Here is a 27,431-nt window from a genome sequence, read left to right on the forward strand (position 1 = left end):
CGAGTCCCGACGCAGGGGCACTGGGAATCAGCACTTGCAGAAGGGGCTGTTGAGTAACAGACCCGGGTGTAAATTCCATTTTGTCAGGATGGAACTGATTGGCTTTCCATGGGTTAATTTTTCTAAGTCTCTAGTTTCCATAACCACAACCTGGGGACCACGATCACCACTGCAGAAGGCTGCTGGGAGGACTACAGAAGAAAGCACAGGTTCCTGGTGATCACCACCTTGCCTGGCACAGAGGACATGGTCCATAAAACAAGTGGATTTAAAACATGTCTGTTCTCCACATGGACAAAGTACATCATCATAGCACATCATTCCCCAGCTTAAAATCCTAAAGTCAGCTCCTTGACATCTAAACAAGTATCAACATCCTTACCATGAGTGAGGCTCCTTCTCACAGATCTGCCTTCTTAACCTTTTCTGCTTCATTCATCCATCCACGTGGACCTTCTCTCGGGCACATGGTGTGGACCCAACCTGCTCCTGGGAAGAAACAGACAGCACGGGAATAAATGAATCCCTCAGGCTCTTCAAATCAAGTATGTAATGAGTGAGGACACTAAGGTCCAGTAAGTAGTCCTCACCGGCCCAAACGAAGTAACAGACTGAGGCTGTGAACCTCTCTCCAAGGGCCCAGCGGTCGCTGTACACAGAGGTGGGTCTACCACGAGGCCAGTGAGCCTGTGGGCTTCAGGAAGGACCACAGCAACAGAATCATAGACCCTAATGGCTTTTCACAAATCAGATAATTTAACTGAAGTTGGTCAAGACCGCTGTCTCTTTCAACTCTGATTTCCCTTCATTACACTTTCAGCTACAGCCTCACAATTCATTAATAATAATACCATGTAAGGGGCGCCTGGGCGGCTCGGTTGAGCGTGGGACTCTTTCTTGGTCTAACCTCGGGTCATCATCTCATGGTTCCCGGGATTGAGCCGAGCACTGCTCTCTGTGCTGACACTGCAGAGCCTGCTTGGGATTCTCTCTCCTCTCCCCTGCTCACACTCCGTCTCCCTCTCAAAATAAATAAACTTTAAAATAATAATAATAATAATAATAATAATAATAATAATAATAATAATACCATAAAAATTTTAGAATGACTGTCAAATTTAGGGAAACTGCCACATAGTTTCTTCCTGTATCAGCCGTACAGCACGGGGGCACTGGGTTGTTTCTGTGCAGTAACTCGTCTCACACACACTCAGAGGTGTGATTGCTGGAAGCCGTTCCCACGCCGTGATGAAGGAATCCAAGTAAAAGCAGAAGCGACTGCACACCACACAATACATCCTCCTAACCCCAAACTAAACACACCCTCCGATTTCCCTCATCTAGATTCTAAAGCCCCCAATAGCCATAAGAATACCACCTGACATGGGGTCAAATGAGACAGGAGAAGACGGAGTAGAGACAGTGGTCTGAATGGATTACGGTTAAAATATCTTAATTGTGCAGAATTAAAAAAGAAAACGTGTTAACATATTGCTAGGACCCCGTCCAAGTTTCTACAAGGGCTTCTGCCCCTCTTATATCTATAATTAGTAATGAAAGCAAATTTCAATCAACCATGCTAAAACTGAAGAGGAATTCACTTTCCATTTTCTCTAGAGAAAGTGGTATCACAAAACTGTTACACTGGGAAAAAGTCATCGAAGCGTATGCAGCCAAAAGTGTAGGAATAAAAGTATTGTAAAGGTGTCCTAGGCAGTTAAATAAGAAAAATATTATTACTATTTCCCGGATTTGTTTACATTTAGAAGCTTATTACGATTTTAAAAATTTATAACTTGTAATTTATTTTTGTTCCCAGTAAATATTCGCTCTCATCCCTAATTCTGCGTGTGTAATGTTGAGCTCTATGAATTTCAGGTCCCACTCTACCTGGATTCATCCTGCTGGCCCAGTACACCACCGTTATTATTCACCTGCAGTTCAAGGTCACTCGATACCCATAGCTGCAGCGTCTGCAGATTGTCCTTACCTTTCCCCCCCATGTTTTGGCTTATGCTAGAGCAAAAGTATTCCTAGAGGGAGGGTACGTCTAAGGGTGCCCCTAAGCTTCTTGTGAACGGGTGAAAATGGAAGGATCGCCTGTTGGCCATCAATCGGAGGTGGGTACCAAAAATACATCCTGCTTCTACATACTGCATCATTCTGAAACTTTGTATTGTCCGCTTCAGAAATTTAGTTCTGTGTATACATTTCTGGGTAAGTGGTTTGGCTTCCTCAGAGCCAAGTAGGTAAGCATGAGGGGAAACTTGAATTAAACATGATAACTCTTCTCAAGTTCCCCAGAGTGAGATGGAACATTCTCCTTCCTGCCTTGAGGAAGCTATATATATAGCTTCATATATATATATAACCTGTTACACCCCTGCTGTGGAATTTCTGGACTAGTGTTCAGAATTCTTCCTGAAGATGGTTTAAGTCACTAGGAGTTACGGTGGTTAATATTCTGCACATGATGATTTCTTTAAAATCACACTCTCTATATAAACGTTTAAGTCACTAGGAGTTATGGTGGTTAATACTCTACACATGATGATCTCTTTAAAATCATACGCTATATATAAATGTTTAATATTCCAAACAAAATAATATAACCTTTACCTATAATAATTCTGAAGGTAGCAATAACTGTTTTAAGGTTTTCTACTGGAAAATACTGTGTGTTTTTTAATAGGAAAAGCTTCAAAATATGCTGAAAACCTATCTAGAGATATATTTAATAAACTTTTATTATGCAAGTGTCCCTTGAACATCTTCTTCATAATAATACTGTCTTGATTTATGTAGTGAATTCCTTTTCAAGATCGCAGACATAAGACCGTAATAGAAATAACAGAGCAATGTGTACTTAAAGTCTGAAATCAAACAAGATCCCATTAGCTCCATTATCACCATATTTGACAGAAGAAAGGATGGATGAATCCCATACGTTCCGTCAACTATTTCACAAATTGCTTTGGCCAGTAATGTGACATATGTCCAAATTCTAAATTGTTGTAGTTGTGAGTAATTTACCAGGATATGTATGTATTTAACTTTGGCATCCTAAGAAAATGTGTTAATATGGTTTGTGCATCATTTGTCCCAGAGATGGGCCTTAATGGTAAACAGAACCCAAGATCCTCAATGGGGAAGGAAGACATGCTCTTTGCTTGAATACAGTGAGGGAAAATACACACACACACACACACACACACACACACACACACACACACAAACACATACACACACACACACACACACAGAGGGATTCTAGCTTTGGAGGTAGTGACCCTTCTACTGTGATTTTGTGTGTTGACACAGTGCCCTTAAGTATGTTTAGTAGACTAGCAGAATCTCACATTTGGTGGGTTCTCAATAATCCTTTATAGAATAAATAGATGAAGGAAATCAAAATTTAAGAACTTAAACAGAACACAGCCCACAAAACTCTGTCTATCCCACAAGGACGCCTTTTTCTTTCAAACAAGGATCCATTCATCCGTTCCTTTTTTGAAAGTAATAAACAGTTATGTATCTTCCTAAATATACAGTTACAGAGCTCATGTATTTCGATTACATTCATCAGAACACCACTGAAGACATTACCAAATCCTTTGGAAAACACCAGCTGTGCTCTGTCAATGAAGTTCCCTTGACCGACCAGTCTAAGAACTAACACGAGAAGATCTCCGGGCGTTCGTCTTTATTGCAACTCAGCTGCTGACCGTTAGCATGCCAGAACCACATGTGGGGCTGGCACGTACCTTTGGGAATCAGAGCCTAAAGTCTGTGCACCTTGAACGTGACAGTGCCCGTCCTCACAAAATCCCACTTACCCTGAAGACTCGTCCCTGCCTAGATTCACCTTTCCACCGTTTTCCCACTGAGAGCATGCAGATATCCTGTTAGCTGTCCACTGTTAGTGATAATACGGATGTTTGATATAGCATCAGAATTCACCTGCCCCAGAAAGAAGGCACAGCGATCAACACGTGTGATGCGACAACCCGTGGTGGCAACACTTGGGCTTTGTGTCGTAGAGCAGCATTTGAGGACCCACGTGCCTCCTCTCCACGGTTTCATCACAGAATTCTTTCACTTCCTCAAGTACTTGATTTTTTGAATAGAATAAATATAAATACATACCATAATTCCATATTTAAGTAGTGAAAATAACTAAAGAGGGGAAAACAAATACAGTGAAGGCCCTCTCTCCCAGCCTCCCTCTCCCTCTAATACACCAACTTCTGCTTCCCTGTACAGGGCACCCACTTCTGTATGGATCTTCTCTTTTACTACAGCAATAGAAAGAGACTATAAATATTATTCAGCACACTGCTTGCTAATAATAAATCCTGGGGTTCTTTCTACATAAAAATATAAACAGCATCTCAATCCATTAGCTCCAAGCTTTAATTAGCTTTTAATTCCCCTAGCTTGAGAGCAATAATGTACTACACTGTACAGCATATTTCATGATTTACTGAATCAAACCCCTACTGACGGATATTGAAGTCTTTTTTCCCCATAGTTTGTTTATATCACTTCATAGTCTCATATTCAGTATTTTTAAATCTGCTAATTGCTGAAAGCCACTTTTTACAATAATGTTTGGGCCAAAACTCACTTGGTCACAAAACTGAACCTTTCCTGATAAGAGGCACTATTTGTGTCTCTGTGCTCCCAAGAGTCACATGGGCCTCTGTCTGCTGACATTTGTGAAGAACGTATTATTAGCTCTTCCATATTGAGCCATATTATTTGTTAATTGTTATTCTTTAACATTTTCTTACGTTTGCCTTAGTTTTAATTAAACTGTGAAAATGCTTTTAGAATTAAGTCTACAACGCATTTGGTGACAGTTAAAATCAGAAAATAAGTGATACATTAATCAGCATGGTTTGTTTTTACTCCGGGACAATGATGAGCAAGAACTAAGGAACCAGAAAAAGGAATTGCTCGGGGTAAAAAATGACCCTGTGCTGATCATATGGATGCAAGAGTGACAGGTGAATGTATGCCAGCAACTGGTTTGTTGCTCTTGAAGCCAGCTAGAAGTGACTGTGATGACATGAACGACGACAGTGAGTGTGGACCATTATGAGGTTTGACTCTCAAGTATGAAGAAGCACAAGTACCACGGTGAAATTAATCTGAGAATCTATAATGAAAAAGCTTCTTGGCAAATTTCTTAAAATAATGCTTAAGAAAAATGCCGTCTTAAACAAACAAACAAACAAAAAACCTACAATGTTATTATTCATGGATGAGTATATTTTTGCCCGAGTAGGACATCTGTCATATGCCCCTTCTATTTTATGATGGGCAAATGTAAGTGTATTTGAAAGTATAAGGCTGCTGTAATGACCACAAGTTGAAGAATCCAAGATTTCTCAAAAGCATTTGGTTTGTAGGACACCAATTATACTGTTGCTAATGTTTGGAATTATGTCGATAAACCTACATTAACAAATGCTTGGCACAGCCAACAGGCTAGCAGTGACATTTGGAAAACTCTGCTGGTATAGAGTTTAAATGATCCTTTTACGTAATGATAGATGATATCCACCTCATCAATGAGATACAAGTAATTCAGCCAAGAGTACAGAAAAGTTAAAGTTCCACATATGAGTGAAAACACGTGATATCTGTCTTTCTCCGACTGACTTATATCATTCGGCATAGTAAAGAAACTTAACAGAAGACCATGGGGGAATGTATGCCAGCATACATTGGGGGAAGGCAAGGGGGAAAAATAGTTACAAACAGAGAGGGAGGGAGGCAAACCATAAGAGACTCTTAAATACAGAGAACAAACTGAGGGTTATTGCGGGGAGTGGGAGAGAGGGGAAAATGGGTGATGAGCACTGGGGAGGGCACTTGCTGGGATGAGCACTGGGTGTTGTACGTAAGCAATGAATCATGGGAATCTACCCCCAAAACCAAGAGCACACTGTATACTGTATGTTAGCTAATTTGACAATAAATTATATTTTTTTAAAAAAGAAAAGTTAGATAAAAAGCATTCGCTGTGTATTACCTGAATGTTGGGGAAACTGTGTAAATGTTCAAATTTTTCATTAGAAAATGGAAAGACAATGGTTGACCACTTAACTGTTGTACTTACACAATTTTCACTTACCAGTGAGCAAGTCATTACTGTAGTTTACATAATTAAACAAAACTTCTTAGATGGAAATCCATGATAATGAGATGGCACACATCAGACGCTTTCCACCAGGCCATCCATAATGAGGTCTGATAAGCCCTGGGGGGTTTTGCTCCTGGCCCATCCTCAGACATCTGACTCGGATCTACTTACAAAGGTCATGTTGCTGTGTTCACTTTTCCAAGACACGCTGATGCAGAAAATAAATAGTATGCGTACAAGTGCAGGCAGAATCTAACAGAATTATCTGTTAGATAATGTTCATGGAAAGATTCAGCACACCTTGTTTAGAGCCTGTATCCATGTTTTCAAAAGGTAAATCCTACCATCAGTGGCATCAGTATCCCCTGATACCTGGATAAAAATGTAAAGTATAGGGTCCTACCCCCAGATGTACTGAATCATGTAAGCTAAAGTTGGGACCCAGCAATCTGTCTTTCCATAAGTCTTTGGTTGATCCTTATGCAATCTCTCATTTGAGAATATTCAAAAGTTATAAAAAAAAAAGACTACTTTCAAAAAAACCACCATATGGGGCGCCTGGGTGGCGCAGTCGGTTAAGCGTCCGACTTCAGCCAGGTCACGATCTCGCGGTCCGTGAGTTCGAGCCCCGCGTCGGGCTCTGGGCTGATGGCTCAGAGCCTGGAGCCTGTTTCTGATTCTGTGTCTCCCTCTCTCTCTGCCCCTCCCCCGTTCATGCTCTGTCTCTCTCTGTCCCAAAAATAAATAAACGTTGAAAAAAAAATTTTATAAAAATAAAAAAACAAAAACAAAAACAAAAAAACCACCATAAAGGGGACCCTATGGGGCTCAGCGGGTTGAGTGTCCGACTTCAGGTCACGGTCTCACGGTTCCTGGTTTCAAGACCCATGTGGGGCTTTGCACTGACAGTTCAGAGCCTTCTTCACATTTTCTGTTTCCCTGTCTGCCCGTACTCAGCTTGCACTCTCTCTCTCTAAATTAAATAAACATTAAAAAATTAAACCTGCATTCCATACGCACTTATTCCAAAGGTTTTTGATAAGGTATTGGGCACCTGTTCCAGTAACCGCACTCAACAACCTCGTCACAAATATGGTAGTGCGCTTTTGGGAATTCCTAGACGTGGAATTGCTGGTGCAAAGAGTATGTGCCCTTGTGATCTGAAAAGATAAAGCCCAAATTCCCCACGCAGCGATTATATCTACTTACTTCCTCACTGTAATATGACAATGTAAGTGAGTGCCCACTTTCCCATATCTCAGTGACAATCTAATATTAAGCTGCACAGCGTGTTTCCATCTGATAGGTGAGAAGTTGCATCTTACTAGTTTAATTTGCATGTTTCTTATCATGACTAGAGCTGATCGCTTTTGCACTCAGCACTCCTGGGTTGGGATCAAACTGTTCATGGACGCTGCCCATCTTTCTGCCGGGTGTGTACCAGAACTACTACAATCATACACCTAAAAGATCACCATTTGTCCTGGTAAACGTACATGTCGATCGTCTCAGCTGCCTTGATTGTGTTGGTATATGAGTTGTTGTTTTGGTTTTTATGTTGTTAAATTGTCCAGGTTTACCTGTCTCTTTATGTTTCTCCTATGTTACAGCTAGAAAGGCCTGCATAATTCAGAGATTAAATACGCTTCCCCTTTTTTTCTATAGCTTTTACGATTTCATGCTTTCATGTAAATATTTCACCAGTTTTGACTATTTCCTAGTATATACTATGAGGAATAAACCAAACTTCATTATCTTTTCCAGACAGCAAATTGTTTTCACACATCATTTGCTGAAAGGTCTGTCTTCAGCAGATGAGAAATGTCATCTGGAACACATAAGAAAGTTAGTTTCTTTGTTTTCTGCAGAAATGTGTTTGTACTTCTACGCTTTTGGTTCTGATCTACCAGCTTGGGTAAATCTGCGGCAGTGGCCTGTTATGTCTCGAGCTGCATAGTAAGCACATCTTAACCTTTTCTGGAACTATTCCTCTCCTGTCGCTCCTCCAGCATCGGCCTTTTTCAGAGATGTCTACACTTCTTTTTTACTTGGATATCATTGTAGCATTAATTTTACATTTACTTTATCTAGTTAAATAAAACTGGTTGACAATTTGTTGGGGCTGATGTAAATGTAATTAGCTGAGGGCAGAATACACATCACAGTGTGCCTTCCTATCTAAGAAATGAGGCTTTATATGTATTTTCATCTATTTACATCCAATAACTCCCACTGTGTGATACTGAAAGAGTTCTAATCTTGAACCATCTTTGACTCTTTGGAAGAAACTCCATTTGATATGTATTATTTTAAATATGCTCTGGGCTTTAATGCTAGATACTTTAGGACCTGGCTTTGAATTCATAAGCGGAATGGACATTCTTTCTTGTAAAATCTTTCTAGGGGTTTACTATGAGTGTAATGTTACCTTAAGAGAATAATTTAAAACTGATCCTACAGTATGAATTACCTGCCCTTTATTTTTTTTTTTAATTTTTTTTTTTCAACGTTTATTTATTTTTGGGACAGAGAGAGACAGAGCATGAACGGGGGAGGGGCAGAGAGAGAGGGAGACACAGAATCGGAAACAGGCTCCAGGCTCTGAGCCATCAGCCCAGAGCCCGACGCGGGGCTCGAACCCACGGACCGTGAGATCGTGACCTGGCTGAAGTCGGACGCTTAACCGACTGCGCCACCCAGGCGCCCCGAATTACCTGCCCTTTAAACATAAGAGACTGTTGAGAACTGAGAACAAACTAAGGGTTGATGGGGGGTGGGAGGGAGGAGAGGGTGGGTGATGGGTACTGAGGAGGGCACCTTTTGGGATGAGCACTGGGTGTTGTATGGAAACCAATTTGACAATAAATTTCATATATAAATAAAAAAATAAAAAATAAAAAATAAAAAAAAAAAATAAATGTGTGGAAAAATTCTTTGCTTCCCTGACTAGATTTTTACCATCATTTTATAAGGTAATCATTATCATGTATTCGTTTTTGTATTTTGGAACTGTAAATGAAATCAAATAGTGTTGTCTCTCTTGCATTTGGTTTCTTTTACCCAACATAATATCTGAAAAATGTGTCCATGTTTGTGCATTAATCAGTTTATTCTCTTATATTACCATATAATTCCTCATTAAATGAATATGGCACATCACTATTGATGGACATTTCCAATGTGGACTATTACCGTAGACTGTTGTTTCCAAAATAGGCTATTACAAATACTACTAGTATGAGTGCTCCTTTTATTACATAACTCTGCATCTCTCTCCCTCTCTCTCTCTCTCTCTCTCTCTCTGTATCCATCCATCCACCCATCCATCAATCCATCCTTCTATTGAATCAATCATTTTTGCTGGGTCTATATTCAGATGTGGAATAGCTGAATCATGATAAAGCTGATACATGTTCTTAGACGATGGTCAAACAGTATTCAAAAGTCCCTATGCCATTTTCATCTTGGAAAAGCAGAGCATGAGGATTCTGGTTTCTTTATATTCTGCTAATTTTCACACTGTCTTTTTTTAGTTTTAATCACTTGGGTTTTCAGTGGTATCATATTATGATTTTATTTTTTTCAACGTTTTTTTTTTTTTTTTAATTTATTTTTGGGACAGAGAGAGACAGAGCATGAATGGGGGAGGGGCAGAGAGAGAGGGAGACACAGAATCGGAAACAGGCTCCAGGCTCTGAGCCATCAGCCCAGAGCCCGACGCGGGGCTCGAACTCACGGACCGCGAGATCGTGACCTGGCTGAAGTCGGACGCTTAACCGACTGCGCCACCCAGGCGCCCCTCATATTATGATTTTAATCAACATTCACCAACTACCAAAAACATGGAGAATGTCTTTGTGTACTTATTGGCCACGTAGGAATCCTGCTTTGTAGTGTGCCTGTTCTAGGGTCATGTTCATTTGTATTGGGTTTCCTGTAATTTCCTTACTGATCTTTAGAAGCTCTTCCTAGATGCAGGATGCAAGCTGTCAGTTACATTTGTTAGAACGATCTTGTCCACTCTGTGGATTGCCTTTTCACTCTTATTCTGAATTTACAAAATTACAAAATTTTAGTCCCATTTATCCAACTACATTTATACAAACTGCGTTATTTACTTTCTTTGCAAAAAGGTCCCTACCTGCCTCAGGCCCATGTCAGTAGTCTCTTATCATTTTCTAAAAGCTTCACTCTTTTCCCTGTTGCATTAATACCTATAAACTCTTCAGAAATAACTTTTGGGAACAGTAAGATATGGAAATCTCATATTTTTAAAACTATGGATGTCCAATTAACCTAGCAATTTAAAACACAGATGTCCTTCACACCTGTTTTCTTCATTTCACTTTTGTCGTAAGTACACCTTTAAGATTGAGTCTGTTTCTGCATTAATACATGCTCTTCCACTGTTGACTCATCTGGACTATGGCAGCTAATGCTGTCGCTCTATCATTATAAACTTAAAAATCAGCTCTGGCCAAACACAGGAATAGAGCTGATAGAATGTTGACTTGAAATGCATTAAAACTACAAGTCAGTTTTAGAAGAATGTGCCTGTTTATAATATGGATTATTTCAAGTATTTTATTTGGACACGACTAATTACTAAGGTCCTCTCTAAATGTTCTTAAAAATATTTTATAGTTTTCTGTCTAGAGATCTTCAAATTAAATTAAATTTATTATTTGGTATCTTAGGTCATTTATTCTCTTAGAGATGAGATATCTTATTGTTCAATTTCATTTTTTTCTTACATTATAATTTGTATGTATTGAAACTGTATGAAGCAGGTGTCCAAATCAAATTATTATTTGTTACTGATCTACAGATTCTTCAGATCTATGTTTCCACAAATATAACACCATTATAATAACTGGATATGTCTTTCCTTTCCAGTTATTATAATGAATAGTCCTATGACTACCTATAAATTAGATACATTATTTAAATGCTTCATACAAAGCAAACTCCAGCCTCAGATGGTTTTAATAGTGATTAGCACCATATATAATTATCTCAGAAATCAGGAAAAGATAACACTCTTCTCAATCTGTTGTAGAAGAATAGCCTAACTCTGATAACAAAACCTAACCAGAAAATCACAATTAAAAGAAAAAAAAAAGTCATAGGCCAAGCTCATGAACATAGATGCAAGAATCTTGCACAAAATATGAGCAAAGTGAACCAAGATAGACAGAAAAAGAATTATTTCATACTGCTAGGTTGGGGTTATTCAAGGAATATGAAGGAATTATTACCATGTTTTAATTAATCAATATATTCAACACTGTACTAGATATTTTAGTCAATGCAATAAAGAGGCAAAAAAAGATATAAATATTTTCACATATATATTCCACTTAAATATTTTATGTTGACGTCTTATAAGATCGGGGCACTTTTGACATCAAACAAATGGTGAATATGTGTACAAGGAATACTACTCATAATCTCACCCAAAAATATTTATTGAAAACCCGAAATGTGCAAAATACACTGTCGTAGCTGTGGTGGACAATACAAGGATGCGGTAGAGTTAACTCCTATCTCAAAGTCGTAGGGAGAACAAAGAATTATTTTAATTTTTTTTTCAATGTTTATTTATTTTGGGGACAGAGAGAGACAGAGCATGAACGGGGGAGGGGCAGAGAGAGAGGGAGACACAGAATCGGAAACAGGCTCCAGGCTCTGAGCCATCAGCCCAGAGCCCGACGCGGGGCTCGAACTCACGGACCGCGAGATCGTGACCTGGCTGAAGTCGGACGCTTAACCGACTGCACCACCCAGGCGCCCCAAGAATTATTTTAAAACACAACACAGTGCACAATACATCTTGCCTCTTTCCGAGCAACTAACACAATACAAAATGTAAATCTTTCACTGAATCTACTCAGTTTAGAGGCCCAGAGTACAAAGTAAGGACGGTCTATATATTTTGTAGACTCTAAACTATGACCCCATCTGAGAATATCCTTCCCATTCTGTGTAGTATTTTTTTTTCAATTTATGTTATTAGTTTCGCTGAAATTGTGCTGTTAAAAACTTTCCAAGCAGCTTACACATTACTCACTCAAGACTTAATGCAAATTACTTCAGTCAAATTGCGTCCTAACAATTAGCCTACCTGCTCTAAAAGAAGGTGAACCTTGGGGCGCCTGGGTGGCGCAGTCGGTTAAGCGTCCGACTTCAGCCAGGTCACGATCTCCCGGTCCGTGAGTTCGAGCCCCGCGTCAGGCTCTGGGCTGATGGCTCGGAGCCTGGAGCCTGTTTCCGGTTCTGTGTCTCCCTCTCTCTCTGCCCCTCCCCCGTTCATGCTCTGTCTCTCTCTGTCCCAAAAATAAATAAAAAACGTTGAAAAATAAAATTTAAAAGAAGGTGAACCTTGATCTAGGGAAGAACAAGTTTGCGGAGAAGGTACGACCTCAGGGGCACGTAAGTGCACAACACTCTGACCCAGAGCGCGGCTGATTGATGTGCACATGGCCGCAAACGGGCACCGTCGCGCTGCTTAAAAAGCCACCCAATCTTCTCGATTTAAAACCACAAAATAATTTTTTCGTTGACCTGGCATGTGTCCAGGGACTGGCGGTGGAATCTTACCACTGGTCCTTGACTGGAGCCGAAAATGGGCTCACAACCCGTGGGTGCTGGCTGTTAGCTGCGAACTCGACAGGGATGGTGACGCACCTCAGCTCCTTTCTACAAGGGCATCGACAAAGGGCTTGCTGGGTCTCTTCAGAACATGGCAGCTCAATTCCAAGAGTGAGTGTTTGAGAGAGAGACACTGGAAGTTTCTTAAGCCTGGACGCGCAAACCAGAGCACCATCGCTTCACGGTACCCTACTGGGTGAGCAGGTCGTGATCCCTGCCCGGGCCCAAGGGGGAGAGCATGACACCCCAGCTGTTAATGGGCGGCGTGGAAAAGAAGTTGAGTGCATCTTTCATCTGGTTTAGTCCTAAAACCCCTGACTCTTGGGGGAAGGGTTCTCGGCAAGAATGAGAGCAAACACGAGGTCAAAACCATGAATTTCACTGCTTTGGGAACTGTACTGCCATTTCTAAAACTAGGAACAGGGAAGAAAGCCAAGTCACTCTTCCCAACGTCTCCCCCTTTTCCTGATGTGCTTTCTTCCTTTCTCAAAGATACAGAATGCCTCTCTCTGCAGGACTGCAATCTCAGGGTTGGCACAGTCTTATCCGGAGAGCCATATAATGAGTTAAATCAGGTTTGAGCAGGATAGACAAAAAAGCTCCGCCATTTATCACTCTTTTTTTAAAAAATCTTTATTTTTTTAACAAAACATGTTTGTAAGTCAGATACAGATGGACTGTTGTCAATAACAAAACTACTGATTAACTCCAGACAAATAATTATTACCTATGCCAAGATCACTTACTCTAAGTGCTACACTGACACAGACACACACTGACATTTTCAGGAACAGCAGAGCTACAAGGATGGCAAGCCAAGAAGGTTCTGTGAGTCACAGTGTAACAGCAACATGTGGGGTAGTAGCTGGGCAGTGCGGCAACAATAATGGACCTTTAGGAGGGGCAAACGATTCAGAGTCCTGCTGAGGACAGAGGCCTTGTAGCAAATCCACAGAATCCAGATGAAGACTGAACGGATAGAAAATGGCAAATTGATTCCTGTTTCAAAAGCCTCAAAAGTAAGCAAAAGGTCAGCCTTAGTCCTGTTCAATGTTCCTGGAGAGTTATGGGAGCCTAGGGAACAACGTGTCTTTTTTTTTTTTTTTTTTTTGAAAGTAGCCAAACTTTCTTCCAAAAAGAAGATTGAATTCTCCCTCGATTAAAAGAAATGTTTTTCTGTTACTCATATTGGAGGCGCAAGTACAAAGCAGTTGCACCACGTACAAATTGGCTTTTCTGCCCTCAATAAAACATAGTGATTATTTGATGGCGACAATGACAGGAAGGTTCAGAACTGTCATGTCATTCTGAACAAGGAGCATGAATCACACAGCTTACTGTATTCAGGGCTAAACTTGATGCTATATAGCAAGACAACTCCTGGGACCTTTTCCTTTTGATGTGTCAGCAAAGACAATGGGAAAAGAATAAACTGGTTGGTTGAAAGGACCTAGTTTTAGTCCCAGCGCCACTCTGCCAATAATTTCGCTTCTCCGCACAGGTTTTTGTTGTTGTTGTTTGTTTTGTTTTTCATCTGCAAACTGAAGTGGTTGTGAAAAGTTCTCTCGAAAGTCTTCCGTGGCTTTAATGTCCAGCAGCTTCCTCTGCTGAGATTTTTGCTCTAAGAGGGATGCGGCTTTTTTTAAACACGTAGACAGACATATTAATATGAACGTTTGGGGTTATTTCGCCTTAAGTTTCTTGAGTACCTAATGTAGAGTCCTGGCCTTCTGCAGGAATCTGAAAACTCAGCTCCCCTTCAGCACCAACCGTCTTATTCTCCCCTCTGTTCAGGCCACGTGTGCATCAGATACGTGCAGGGCTCTCTCATCTCCTGGGGGTTTTGTTCAAATGCCACAGAGGACTGTTGTCTGACGTAACCTCTAAAACATCCCAATACTCTTTGTGCCCTAACCCTACTTTGTTTTCCCTTCATAAACCTCATCACCACCCAATAATGGAATTATATGTTCAATGTCTCATTCCGCTATTAGAATGTAAGATTCAAAAAGGGCAAGGAAGACGTGTTCTTCACGGTCGCGGGGAGAATGCCTGGACGTGAGAACAGACTTCAGCTCAACTCCAACTCCTCTCAGTGTCAGTTTTTCCTACTGTATCTTGCTCCGTGATTTTTGCTGCCAGCTTGTATGCTTATTTTCAGTGGCTATATGGGACTTTCCATCAAATATTGTACCGAGTTGGAACTGGATGATCTCTCCTCACAAACGCACGTTTAAAACTGAAAAACCAAAGCTCTTCCCATGGTGTCACCCCCCCCCACCTCTAACTCAGCTGTCCCTTGGGACGACTTGTCTTTCATCTGTTCTCACCTTTTAGGCTTTACACCTTGTCTCAGTAATTATTTTTCATCTGCATGCTGCTAGTAACTAACATAGAGTTTTTCACGCGGCAGGAAGTCACTAAGTGTTTTTAATTAAATACACACACACACACACACACACACACACACACACACACACACACACACACCATCCCGCCAGAATCAGAGTTGTCCATTTTGATAAGCTGTGTATATCGGCTTATGTTTTAGGTTGTACACAACAAAATAAGCATAATAGAAATTTTATGAGATCGCATAAGTTACCCAATAAAATATTTTTTTTAACAATCTCCTCTTTGTACAGACACAGATATTTGGAAAGATCATTCGTTCTTGTGATCAGCATCACAAAGATCTGGTCTTTGGTCACTCACATCTAGACGCACGTCTTCCAACTCCACTATAGGCACAATCCGTGTTTTCTAGTTTCTGAAATGCACCACAGTCCCCACCAGCTGTACACCTTCTCTCATGCCGTACCTGAATCCAGAACACTATTCGCTCCTCCCTTTGCCTGACCAATGTCTCTTTGTTTCTCCCTACAGTGCTTTCTGATCTGTGTGCTAACTCCATGCTAAGCCTGGGATATTGGATCCTTTGCTCTTGCTGTGTGCCTTCAAGAGGACTTATTTCATGGTCCTTCATCCCATCTGCTAAATAGAATATTCATTTGTTCACCATTGCTGTTTCCTGAGCACGTCTACATTTGAAGCCAAGATCAGCGGTAACCTCGAGGCGTCCCGACAATGCTGTGTCAAACTATCTTATCCATTCCACGTCTTCCTCACAAAGCTAAGTTAGCATAACGTTGCCTTCCGTTCTAAGGTCAATTAAAGAGATGAGATATCAATAGTGCCCTTCTGCAGTCCCAGGAGATTATTTGAAAACTATAATTGAATTTAATTATATAGTTTCCACACAGTCAGAGAGATTGGAACACTGCCCACTTTCTACTCCATTCTTGCAGGTTAGAATAAGCGACTGTGATGAAAGGAGCTTTCCCAATGTTCATTAATTTGGTTTTCCAGATGCAGAAGCAATATCTGCCAACCTCATTTTTTTTTTCTCATTAGCTACCTGCAAAGGCTTAAAACCAATAAAGCTCATCACTTTTACAGGACACATTGCAAAATTCTTCCACCGACTGTCATCATACAACCTCCACACTGTTGTGCTTGGGTGTCATTTCCAACCTTACGTCACACTTCTACCCAGCATGACCACTCCGTTCCATCAGACTTTATCTGCTGCTCCCAAACATGCCTTGTTTACACTGGTTCTTCACGCCACCCCTACTCCCAATGGGAATACATAATTCTCCTCGAATCCAACCCAGTAGTGGAGACACAACTCACACCCCATCACTACCCTGGAGCTACCCTGGCCTAACGGCATTATAACCCAGTTTCTTTACTCATGTTTCTCACCATCCGATTTTATCTCTGTGTTGGCATCCTTATAACTTTACACTATCATACTCCCTTTGTTTATCTACCCATAAGAAGGTGTAAACCAAGAACTGACTAATATTATGTCCTTATTCTCTTTAGGGACAATGACGCTAAAATAAAGCCTGCCATCAAATTGCAGAGCTGAGGATTACTGTGCAAATTTTTGCAGCTGTGCATTAATCCATGGCAGAGATCCATGGAGAACTAATCAGTGGGAGCTAGGGATTATGTCTATATTAAGCTCTCCGTCATAACTCTTGCTTATACCTCTTGAAACACAAATGGATCTTTATGCCTAAAAAGCAATGCAGGAAGTGAATTATTAGAAAACAAATATATTTTTTGCCGCAATATGTTAAAAAACAAAACAAAATTCAGCTGAGTACATTTGAGGATCTAATAGGCTTTTCCAATGATTCTGAAATCAGGCAGCATTACATGGAACCAGTAGAGAGGAGCTCCCAGGAGCTGCACAAAATGAAGGCCTTTAGAGGCAAAAGGGGGCAGGGGCAAGAAAGTCACAAAATGTAAAGGATTATTTCAGGCAAGGTCACCTTCCTTTGAAGGGAGAGTACCTAACACACAGATGACTGCACTAGCGTTGATCAGGCAATTCCACAGTGACTGGTTTAAAATTCCTCTCCTGGGAGAGGCTGAAAGTGAAATTAGGTTAGGTATTAAGTCTCTCCTTTGTGGACCCAGTGCTTAGCACAAGTGACTCCATTTGGGACTCCTTTCTTCTTCTTTTTTTAAACAACTAAATCAAAGTGAAAACCACATGCATTCCTAAAGTGCTTTTCACTTTTTCTCCTCCACTGATGTCAGACAAACAAGCACACATGTCAAGCCTTATTTCCTAGGATGCCATTCATCAGAAATGCACAGTTTTAGAGGTCAGAGACACAGAGAGAGCAGTTGTCACAGAATTAGTTCTTCTGCCGACAACCTGAGAAAAGAGAGTTGTTGAGTCTGACCCCGGTGTCCTGGTAGACGAAGAAAGGAAAGTGTATACAACATGACAGACTCTTCGGTGTGTGCCTAACACTGAGAATGTGACTTTTCTAAACTGTAGTGATTCACAAAATGCTGAGGCTATAGGAACATCTAGTGATGAACAAATTAATGATCCGTACGATTAAACATTTTCATGGAATATACATGGCAGTTGAGAAACAAAGTGGCTCAAACTCGGTGGGCAGTAAGGGATTGATCACATTAGGGTCTTAAAAGCTTTGCGGTGTGCTTCTGAGTATGGGACAAGAGGAGATGCTATTTGGGGGCCACATCAGACATCAGTTAAAAGCTCAAAAAATGAGTTAGGAAGATAGATGGTTTCCAAAAACTGTCTTCATATCGACATCAAAACAAGAGTCCAAACAATTCTTAAATATTTTATTAATTCTTCATAACACTTTCAGTTTAATTTTTTTAATGCTTATTTATTTTTGAGAGACAGAGACAGAGCATGAGTAGGGGAGGGGCAGAAAGAAAGGGACACACAGAACCCAAAGCAGGCTCCAGGCTCCGAGCTGTGGGCACAGAGCCCGATGCAGGGCTTGAACTCACGAACTATGAGATCATGACCTGAGCCGAAATCAGAGGCTTAGTCGACTGATCCACCCAGGTGCCCCAACACTTTCAGTTTAAATACTAGCAGTGCAACTGTATTTGTTCAAACTCATTTACTGGTGAATCCAGAAAATTCAAGTCAAACCTGACTTCAGGAACATGTTGGCCTCAGACATAACTAGACCACTGATTTAAGAAACGTCAAAAGAATTCAGTTTTTCTCCCTGTCTCCTATCATCTTTTTCCGACTTTCCATTTTATTATCAAAGAGACTCTCTTGCCATTATCACGTGAGGCCTGGGGCTCTAAAACCGTATTCTCAGAACCTGCACGCAGCTGGCCAGTTCTTGTTGGCTTGACTTAGGCCATGTGCCCATGTGTGAACCGACCACCGTGGTCACAGGGAAGGGATGACCTTCCTTGGCCTCCAGTGTATATCTGGAGGCCTTGGCTTGGCCTCCAGCGTATATCTGCCTCTGTGAATGACTCAAAGTTGCCATCGTTTAAAGAACATGGGCTGAATAACTGGGACCTGAAGCTACCAGAAGAACCTGGAATGTATTCTAACTGGCAGAAATAAATGAATAAATGTTCTCAGAAAACACCAAATTATCTGAATCACATCAATTTTATTTCTCATTAAAGATTACCTGTAAGTAATTCAATACAACAGTTTCTCCAAATGGATGAATACGTATCGAGATGGAAGGGAGAGCTGACCAGTAAGCCTAAAGTATGATCCTGAAAAAATCATTATGGAGGTCAGTAAAAACCTCAGGGCATTTCTATCTGCTGAAATCAATGTAACTTTAGTAATTCATACGAGAGCTTGTCTTACTAATTACGAAAAAATTAAGCATATATAAAGAAAATATCTGTTATCATTCATTAAAGTAATATATTGGACACCGTAAAACTATTAATTACAACTGTGGTTGACTTTTCTTTTCAGTACAGGTTGGACTAAGGAGAATCTATTTGGGATTTAGTGAAGAAAAATTGCCAGATTCCCATGAATTAGGAAATCCTCACTGGCTACTACCAGCCAAACATTAGACTCTAGGAGCCATAGTGTCCAGTGTATATATTAGCAACCTTATTTATTCCCTAAATTCTTTCAGCCAGTGTAACATTAATAACACAAAAGGAGATTTAATATCCGTAAAGGAAGAGAAATGTGTGGATGTACGAGAAAGACAGGATATTAAACAGACACAGAGCAGAGGAACAGGAAGTGAAGGTATTTGTAATCAATACCCACAATATCATTTATCATTAACACATTCTGCACACCCCCAAACATCATTAGCTGAAACTTGAAACTAAATTATTCCATAATTTAGTTAAAGACTTGTCATTTCTGAATGCTAGCTAATTAGAACTGAATTATAAATTTAAAAATTATTATGAAAGATTATAGACATAGGAACAGACAGGCAGATAGACGGATCTACCCGGCCAAGTTAATAAACCATCGCCAACAAACTGCAAGCCCGTGTGTATTTCTTTCTCCCTCTCTCTTCCTGTTTTCTTCATTTAAAAAAAATGTGTAACTCTATTACTTAGCTATAATATATTTGTGAAGAAAATATTTCAGGGATCGTTCAAATGAATTATTTCCAATAATGGGTTCTCGGTGACTCCAGTCACTGCAGCCTCCACGGGCTCACACGTGGCTGGACCTGAATGAGAGTGGAGATAAATGTACGAAGACTTTACTTATTTCTCCATAGCATAGCCTCTTCCCTCCAACCACACCAGACAAGTGTTGATGGCTCTGACCTTCATTAAGCACGATTCTCACTGATTTCTCTCTTTTAATCTTAACTACATCTCTACAAGGTAGCCAATGATTATATCCATTTGAAAGATGAGGGAAATTAAAGATCAGGCAGTATAGCTTACAAAAGCCATATACAAAGAACATGGCAAAGATGAGGGGCGACCTTGGGTCTGCTGGCCCAAACCAAAACTCTCAACTTCAGCATAGCAGAAATGTTGGCTTGTTCCTCACTCAAGGGCGGTCCCCTTCAGTGACCCACCTTTTACGTCACTAAACATTTTTCCTGCATTCTTCTTTGAAGATCACTTGTGTTACGTATGTGCTACGACACCAGTGTCATTCTTGTTACTGCCTTACAGGAACAGTGTCTTTTGTCTCTGGCTGCCTCACATCCTGGAGGGAAAGGGGAGGAAGGGAGGGAGGAAGGGAGGAAGGGAGGGAGGATGGAGGGAGGAAGAAGGGAGGGTGGGAGGGAGGAAAGAGGCAAAATGGAAGGGAGGAAGGGAGGGAGGAAGGGAGGGAGGAAGGGAGGGAGGAAGGGAGGGAGGAAGGGAGGGAGGAAGGGAGGGAGGAAAGAGGGAAGGAAAAGAAGGAAGGACTTCTGTTTTGAGGAATTTTACTGTGATGTACTTGGGTATAGTTTTATATACTTGGAAACTGAGAGTCATGAATATCCAACACCCATCCAAAGTCACGGACATGGAGTCAGAATTCTAGCCCATGTTTCTGTGGTACAAATATTGGCCTCAGTAATTAGCTCTTCTCTTTAGTGTTCCTTTAACACGCCCAGACATTCCCTCTGCCTTCCTGTTGCTGCTGCTATCAACCAGGGAAAGACACTCATGGGGACAAGCAGCTTAGGCAACTGTTTCTCGGACAGTAGCAGCAATGAGCACAATCCAGTCTCTGTGAGAACTTTCTACAACAAATCACTTCGTCTTCTCAACAACATCAAAAATTTCAGAAAAAAGGAAGCAAGAGAGAAGTGTAACTATTAAGATTTAGACAGGGGGCGCCTGGGTGGCGCAGTCGGTTAGGCGTCCGACTTCAGCCAGGTCACGATCTCGCGGTCCGTGAGTTCGAGCCCCGCGTCGGGCTCTGGGCTGATGGCTCAGAGCCTGGAGCCTGCTTCCGATTCTGTGTCTCTCTCTCTCTGCCCCTCCCCTGTTCATGCTCTGTCTCTCTCTGTCCCAAAAATAAATAAAAAACGTTGAAAAAAAAAAAAGATTTAGACAGTATTTCAGCCAACTGCAATATATGAATTCCATTTGAATTATTAAATATTTCATGTATATGATAACTTGGGTAATGTATATTTTAAAGGAAAGTATTCCATAACATAAAATAACTATCATTTTCAGCATTAAAAGACTGAAGTGTCAAGCGGTGAGAAGGCATACAGGAGCCTTAAATGTGTATTACTGAGTCAAAGAAGTCTTTACGAAAAGGCTACATATTGTATGCTTCCAACTACATGACTTTCTGGAAAAAGTACAAACTATGGAGACCGTTAAAAGATCAGTGGATGCAGACGTCAGTGGGGAGGGAGGCACGAGGAAGTGAAGCACAGAGCATTTTTCGGGCAGTGAAACTAAACGGTGTGATACTACAATGGCATATGTATGTCCTTATGTATTTGTCCAAGACCACAGCATGTACGTCACCAAGAGAAAAGCATAATGGAAACTTTGGTCTCTGAGGGCTAACGAGATGTCCATGCAGGTTTATCAGTCATACCAAATGCACCATTCTGGTGGCAGACACTCATAATGGGGGAGGCTGGGCATGAGGGGGTGAAGGGAATACGTGGGATACCTCCGTATGCTGTTCCCGATCTTACTGTGGAACTAAGACTGCCTCAAAAGTGAAGTCTACAGAAAAAAAAATGAGTTTTAATTTGTGGGAGCATGTTAATACTATTGTAGTTATGTTTAGTAGGAGCCATTATATTTTAGAGATACATTCTCAAATATTTATTTCTAAGATGTTCAATACCTGGCACTTACTTCTAAACAATGAGGGGCGCCTGGGTGGCGCAGTCGGTTAAGTGTCCGACTTCAGCCAGGTCACGATCTCGCGGTCCGTGAGTTCGAGCCCCGCGTCAGGCTCTGGGCTGATGGCTCGGAGCCTGGAGCCTGTTTCCGATTCTGCGTCTCCCTCTCTCTCTGCCCCTCCCCCATTCCTGCTCTGTCTCTCTCTGTCCCAAAAATAAATAAAAAACGTTGGAAAAAAAAAAATTAAACAATGAGAGGAAAAGGGGTGTGAGTGAGGTTCTCGAAAAAAAAAATTGACAAGATGGAATGACCACTGACGCGATGACGGGTACAGGGAAAATTATTACACTATCCTCTACTTTTGTAACAAAGTGGAAGTAATCTTTTAAAAAGTAAGATTTTAGGGGTGCCTGGGTGGCTCAGTTGGTGAGGCGGTGGACTCTGGCTCAGGTCATGATCTCGCAGTTTGTGAGTTTGAGCCCTGCGTTGGGCTCTGTGCTGACAGCTCAGAGCCTGGAGCCTGCTTCGGGTTCCGTGTCTCTCCATCTCTCTGCCCCTCCCCTGCTCACGCTCTTTGTCTCTCAATAGTCAACAAACGTTAAAAAAAAATAAAATAAAAAATAAAAAGTAAGATTTTAGGGGCACCTCAGTGGCTCAGTTGGTTCACGAGTTTGAGACCTATATCAGGCTCACTGCTGTCAGGACAGAGCCTGGAGCCTGCTTTGGATCCTCTGTGCCCCTCTCTCTGCCCCTCCCCCACTTGAACTCTCTCTCTCAAAATAAATAAATAATAAATAAACATTTAAAAAATAAATAAGTAAAAACTGAGATTTTAAAAGTCTTTCTTAAGCCTATCAGAGTTTAACCTACCATATTCCTTGGAGTTCTACTTAGGCTCAGGCTTATTCCTTGTATCTTTATTTAAATAATAATAGTCTAATCACTGCCATGGGGAAGAACATGGAAATGATTCCATCTGTTCTTTCCTTCACAGTAAAACATAGGGGCAGAAACAAAGAAGTACAGGGCAAAATAGTAGAGATCAACATTTCAGTTACATGAAGAACAATGGTTCTTCCCTTATTCTGTAGTTTAACAACAAATGGCTACCGCAAACTACCTTTTGAGCTTCTTGTCACCAACTTTTACCTTCGCTTTGGTTTTAATTTTTAATTCCAACCATTTTGTAATATTTTGAGGATCCTGACGCATTAAAAATTTAGTGTCTAGGCATTTGTATTCCAGATCAGTAAGACTGTTTGGACACATAACTGCTCTGACAAATGCCTTCCAGAAAATAGGAGAAATGTAACCATAGCTACTGCTAGATGAAAAACAAAAGCTCCAGTACATTCTAATAAAAATGACAGCAAGGTCAGACATTCTATTCATTTGTGTACACTGGGAACATTCTTCTTTGATTCTAGTAGGTATACAGAACAAAATCTGACTTTGTGAAGCTCTCCTCTTTGCCGTCTTCCAGTTACATGAGGAAGAAACTCCACCTCAATTTTGTGCAGCTGGCTCATTAGCAGACAATGTTGAGCAAAGTTTAAAATTACCTCTTTTAATTTGAAGCTTCTGCTGAACTTGAGTAAAATGTGGGTTTGGCTGACGGTAGAAAGTAATTGCTCTTGGGTGGTAGAGTGTATTTTTATTTCACTTCTAATGTGTTATGGGCTGAATTGTGTTCTCCCTAAAATTCGTATGAAGTCCGAGCCTTCGGTATTGCAAAATGTGACTCTGTTGGAGAGAGGGTCTTTTAAACTGTAATTAATTTAACATGAGGCCACTATGGTGGGTTCTACTCCAATACGACTGGTGTCCTTATAGGAAGACATTTGGACACACACTTGCACAGAAAGAAAACCATGTGAAGACAAAGCCAGAAGATGGCCACGCATCAGCCAAGGAGGAAAGCTTCCCAACCCTCAAACACCCTGATGTCAGATTTCCAGCCTCCAGAATAATAAGAAAAATACATTTCTGTTTTTTTGTTTTTTTTTAATTTTTTTTTCAACGTTTATTTATTTTTGGGACAGAGAGAGACAGAGCATGAACGGGGGAGGGGCAGAGAGAGAGGGAGACACAGAATCGGAAACAGGCTCCAGGCTCTGAGCCATCAGCCCAGAGCCCGACGCGGGGCTCGAAATCACGGACCGCGAGATCGTGACCTGGCTGAAGTCGGACGCTTAACCGACTGCGCCACCCAGGCGCCCCACATTTCTGTTTTTTAAATGCCCCCACTGGCACTTAAAATTGTCCTGGTGGCATTTTATTATTGCAGCCCTGGCTGAAACATCATGTTAGAAAAATAATTGATGTTTTCATGTTAGAGGGAAAGAAAAAAAAAAACATTACATCTAAAAATAAGATTTCAATGACCTCAAATGTGTGTGACCGTATAATACAACGGGGGACCCCAGTCAATCCTTCTGACTGGAATCTACTGTTACGCACTTGCGGCTTCCAATTCAGTGTGTTTGATAGCTGGTCCACTAGGCTGCTTTGGTTGTGGCCTCATGTCTCACAGATCGATTCCAGTACTCACAAGGTGAACCCTCAACCACTGCCCGACCCTGTGCCGAATATCACGTGGGCCTGCCATGCCGCCCATTGGCCAAGGAACCCATTCGGGGCTTGCAGTGAGTGTAGAAAATCAAAAATCCTACTTCACGGTCACTGTTTACCAACTTTACGAAGAGGAGACGCTGCAAATAGCCGAAGAATGTATATTTCATCTTGAACTGATTTAATTAATAATATGCTGACCCATCAGTATTTTCTACTAACTCAAACACACATACACAAGCAGGTACCTATAGTACAGCATACGCTTTAAGGTCACAGGCTCTGGAGCCAGTGTGCCCGGGGTTAAATCTTGTCATCACAATTTACTAACAGGCAAGTTATGAGAAACTCTCTTGTATTTTCTTTCACTTAAAATAGGAGTACTAGGTACCTCACTTATACAAATTAGGGAAAGGTTACTTGTGTCTATTCATGCAAAGTGCCTAGAATAGTACCAAGCACACAGTGGGCAATTAATAAACGTTTACAGACAAAAATGAAGAACCACTCGGACCAATTAACCATTAACCCATCGAATACTGGGAATGTGTTTATATACTACTGACGGGCTTTCTCTAAAGGACAAAAACTAATTTCTGACAAAGAAGGGTGGGTTTCTAATTTTTTTATGCTTCAGATAGCTCTGTTCTATAAACCCTCGTTGATTCTACTCACTGCACTCTCACAGGCCACACTGTATCCACACTGTGGTTCTAAGACATTTCTAGGGAAGTCTGTTGACGTTTCTGCTCACCACAAACATGAACAGCGATAACAGTAAGAGCTGCCACTTATTGTAACATGCGTGACACAACACAAGTTCTGAGCATTCATCAGTGTGTTGAATATTCCCATCAGCCCCGTGAGGGAATTACAAACAATATCCCCAATTGTACACTTCTGGAAACTGAGTTGAGTTCAAGTAACTTGTGTGAACTCATCTAGTAAGTTGGAGACATGGGATTGGAAACCAGGCACCTAGACTCTAGGGCCACTTTAACACACAAAATCCACATGACAGCATTTTCCCTTCACCAAGCATCCATTGGAATGTTCTCTGTTCCTCTAAGATGCATTTACCCCCCACACACAACATTTGCAAGAAGACTTAAATTCTGGTGCTGTTTAAGTTTGGATGTATCTAATTATGTCATCTTACAACACAGAGCAGTCTGCAACAATTCCACAGTTGAAACATGGCCCAATAAACATACTTCACGGTCGTTCATATGCATTCACAAATTAAAGATATCAATCTCTGATCTAGATCTGCAGGCTTTAATTAGGGTTGCACAAACTGAATCTTGTTTGAGGAAATACTTTCAGCAGCATTTGGTTCTTTAGAAGTATCTGCTCTTTTTCTGGGAAAACCTACCTTGCCCCCTAGCTTTCCGTGTTCCTGTAATCCCGTGCCTGACCTCTAAGAAATTTTTCTCTTTATTTTGAGTTGCACCAAAGTTTTTTTTTTTTTAAAAATAACAACACGTTTCTCCTTCTCTCTTCTGGTAGGTTTATCATTGTGATGACTTTCATAGCTTTCATTTAAGCTGTGAAATTATGAATTCTCATTACGCCTGCTCCTGGCTCTGCGATATTATTTACGTGGAGCTGAGGCAGACCCCATGGGCTGAATCAATTTTAATTCTATCTTCTGTAATTTGTCTGCCGCACCTCTGAAAGTTACCCTAGGAAACAAAAAACCCAAGCAGGTTTCTCCCTCTGGCACACTCCCTTTATGATGTTGGCTCCGCTATTCTGTTTTTTTCTCTTTCAAATCTCGACCACATTTTTCTTGCAATCCATCTTGAAAACTGTCCTCAAACACTTCTTGATTAGGCAGTCTATACCTGAGCTCTCTGCTGGATTCTGGAAGACTGAGTGGAGGAGATACACCTCTTTAAAGCTAATAAGGTCTCTGTCTGAACAGGCAAAGCCTGGGAGAGCTGAATGAGAATCTAGGAATGGGATCCATGTAGAGGGGTTTATTGGACGCTGCCACGCCCAGGCTAGATGCCCCCTTCTCGCCCCTTCCCTGACACTCCCCCAGCTGCTGACTGCTCACAGCCGATGCCTCCTCCTAAAACTGCTTCTAGTTGGAGGGAGCACCTCAGCCGAAGCGACTCCATTGTCCCAAGGGCAGCCCATACCCAACACCTAATGGGCAGGGGCAAGGCCTCTCCTTCAACGTGGCACAACGCTAAAGGGCTACGACAGGTTCCAGCTCTCCATGGTAACTGGGCTGCAGGTCAACTTCTCCCTCTGCCTGGTTCCTTTTCCCTCTACTCAAGCGCCATCCCTGAGTGTGCTCACCAGCCCACCTCCTGCCTACAAGCTGCCAGCTCAGCGTCCGCTTCTAGGAAACCAGCCTAAGACGAGTTTGAAATGAGCCCTTGCAGACTACATTTAATTCTGTAAAACCGCACCTGTATTTTTTTTTAACTGAGCTGTACATACAATTGCCTTCCTTCTCCAAATCTCATTCCCTCTACCTTCTGAAAGGCAAATCATCCACAATGAAAGATGGAAAATTCTGTTTACAGGAGTTGCCTTGTTTGTTTTTTTTTTTTAATTTTTTTTTTCAACGTTTATTTATTTTTTTTTGGGACAGAGAGAGACAGAGCATGAACGGGGGAAGGACAGAGAGAGAGGGAGACACAGAATCGGAAACAGGCTCCAGGCTCTGAGCCATCAGCCCAGAGCCCGACGCGGGGCTCGAACTCACGGACCACGAGATCGTGACATGGCTGAAGTCGGACGCTTAACCGACTGCGCCACCCAGGCGCCCCAGGAGTTGCCTTGTTTAATGGTGATGTGATGCCGTTACAAACTAATTCAATAGTAAAAAGAAATTAAGAAGCCAGTCTCTCTCTCTCTCTCTCCTCTGTTCTCCCCTCTCCCTTTCTCTCTGTGACACATACAC

General features: G+C 41.3%; 1 long non-coding RNA gene across 1 annotated transcript in view; it reads right to left on the bottom strand.

Moving 5' to 3' along the window:
- Window positions 1–347: 347 nt before the first annotated feature.
- The window catches only part of LOC147577003 (uncharacterized), a 352,858-nt gene continuing 325,774 nt past the window's right edge, over window positions 348–27,431 (bottom strand). The window contains exon 3 of the long non-coding RNA XR_015240602.1: window positions 348–489. This is a non-coding gene — a long non-coding RNA (uncharacterized LOC147577003). The remainder of the gene's footprint in view (window positions 490–27,431) is intronic.

This window comes from Puma concolor, chromosome D1, assembly GCF_028749965.1.
Source record: "Puma concolor isolate L17-30 chromosome D1, mPumCon1.1.hap2, whole genome shotgun sequence".
NCBI classification, from domain to species: domain Eukaryota; kingdom Metazoa; phylum Chordata; class Mammalia; order Carnivora; family Felidae; genus Puma; species Puma concolor.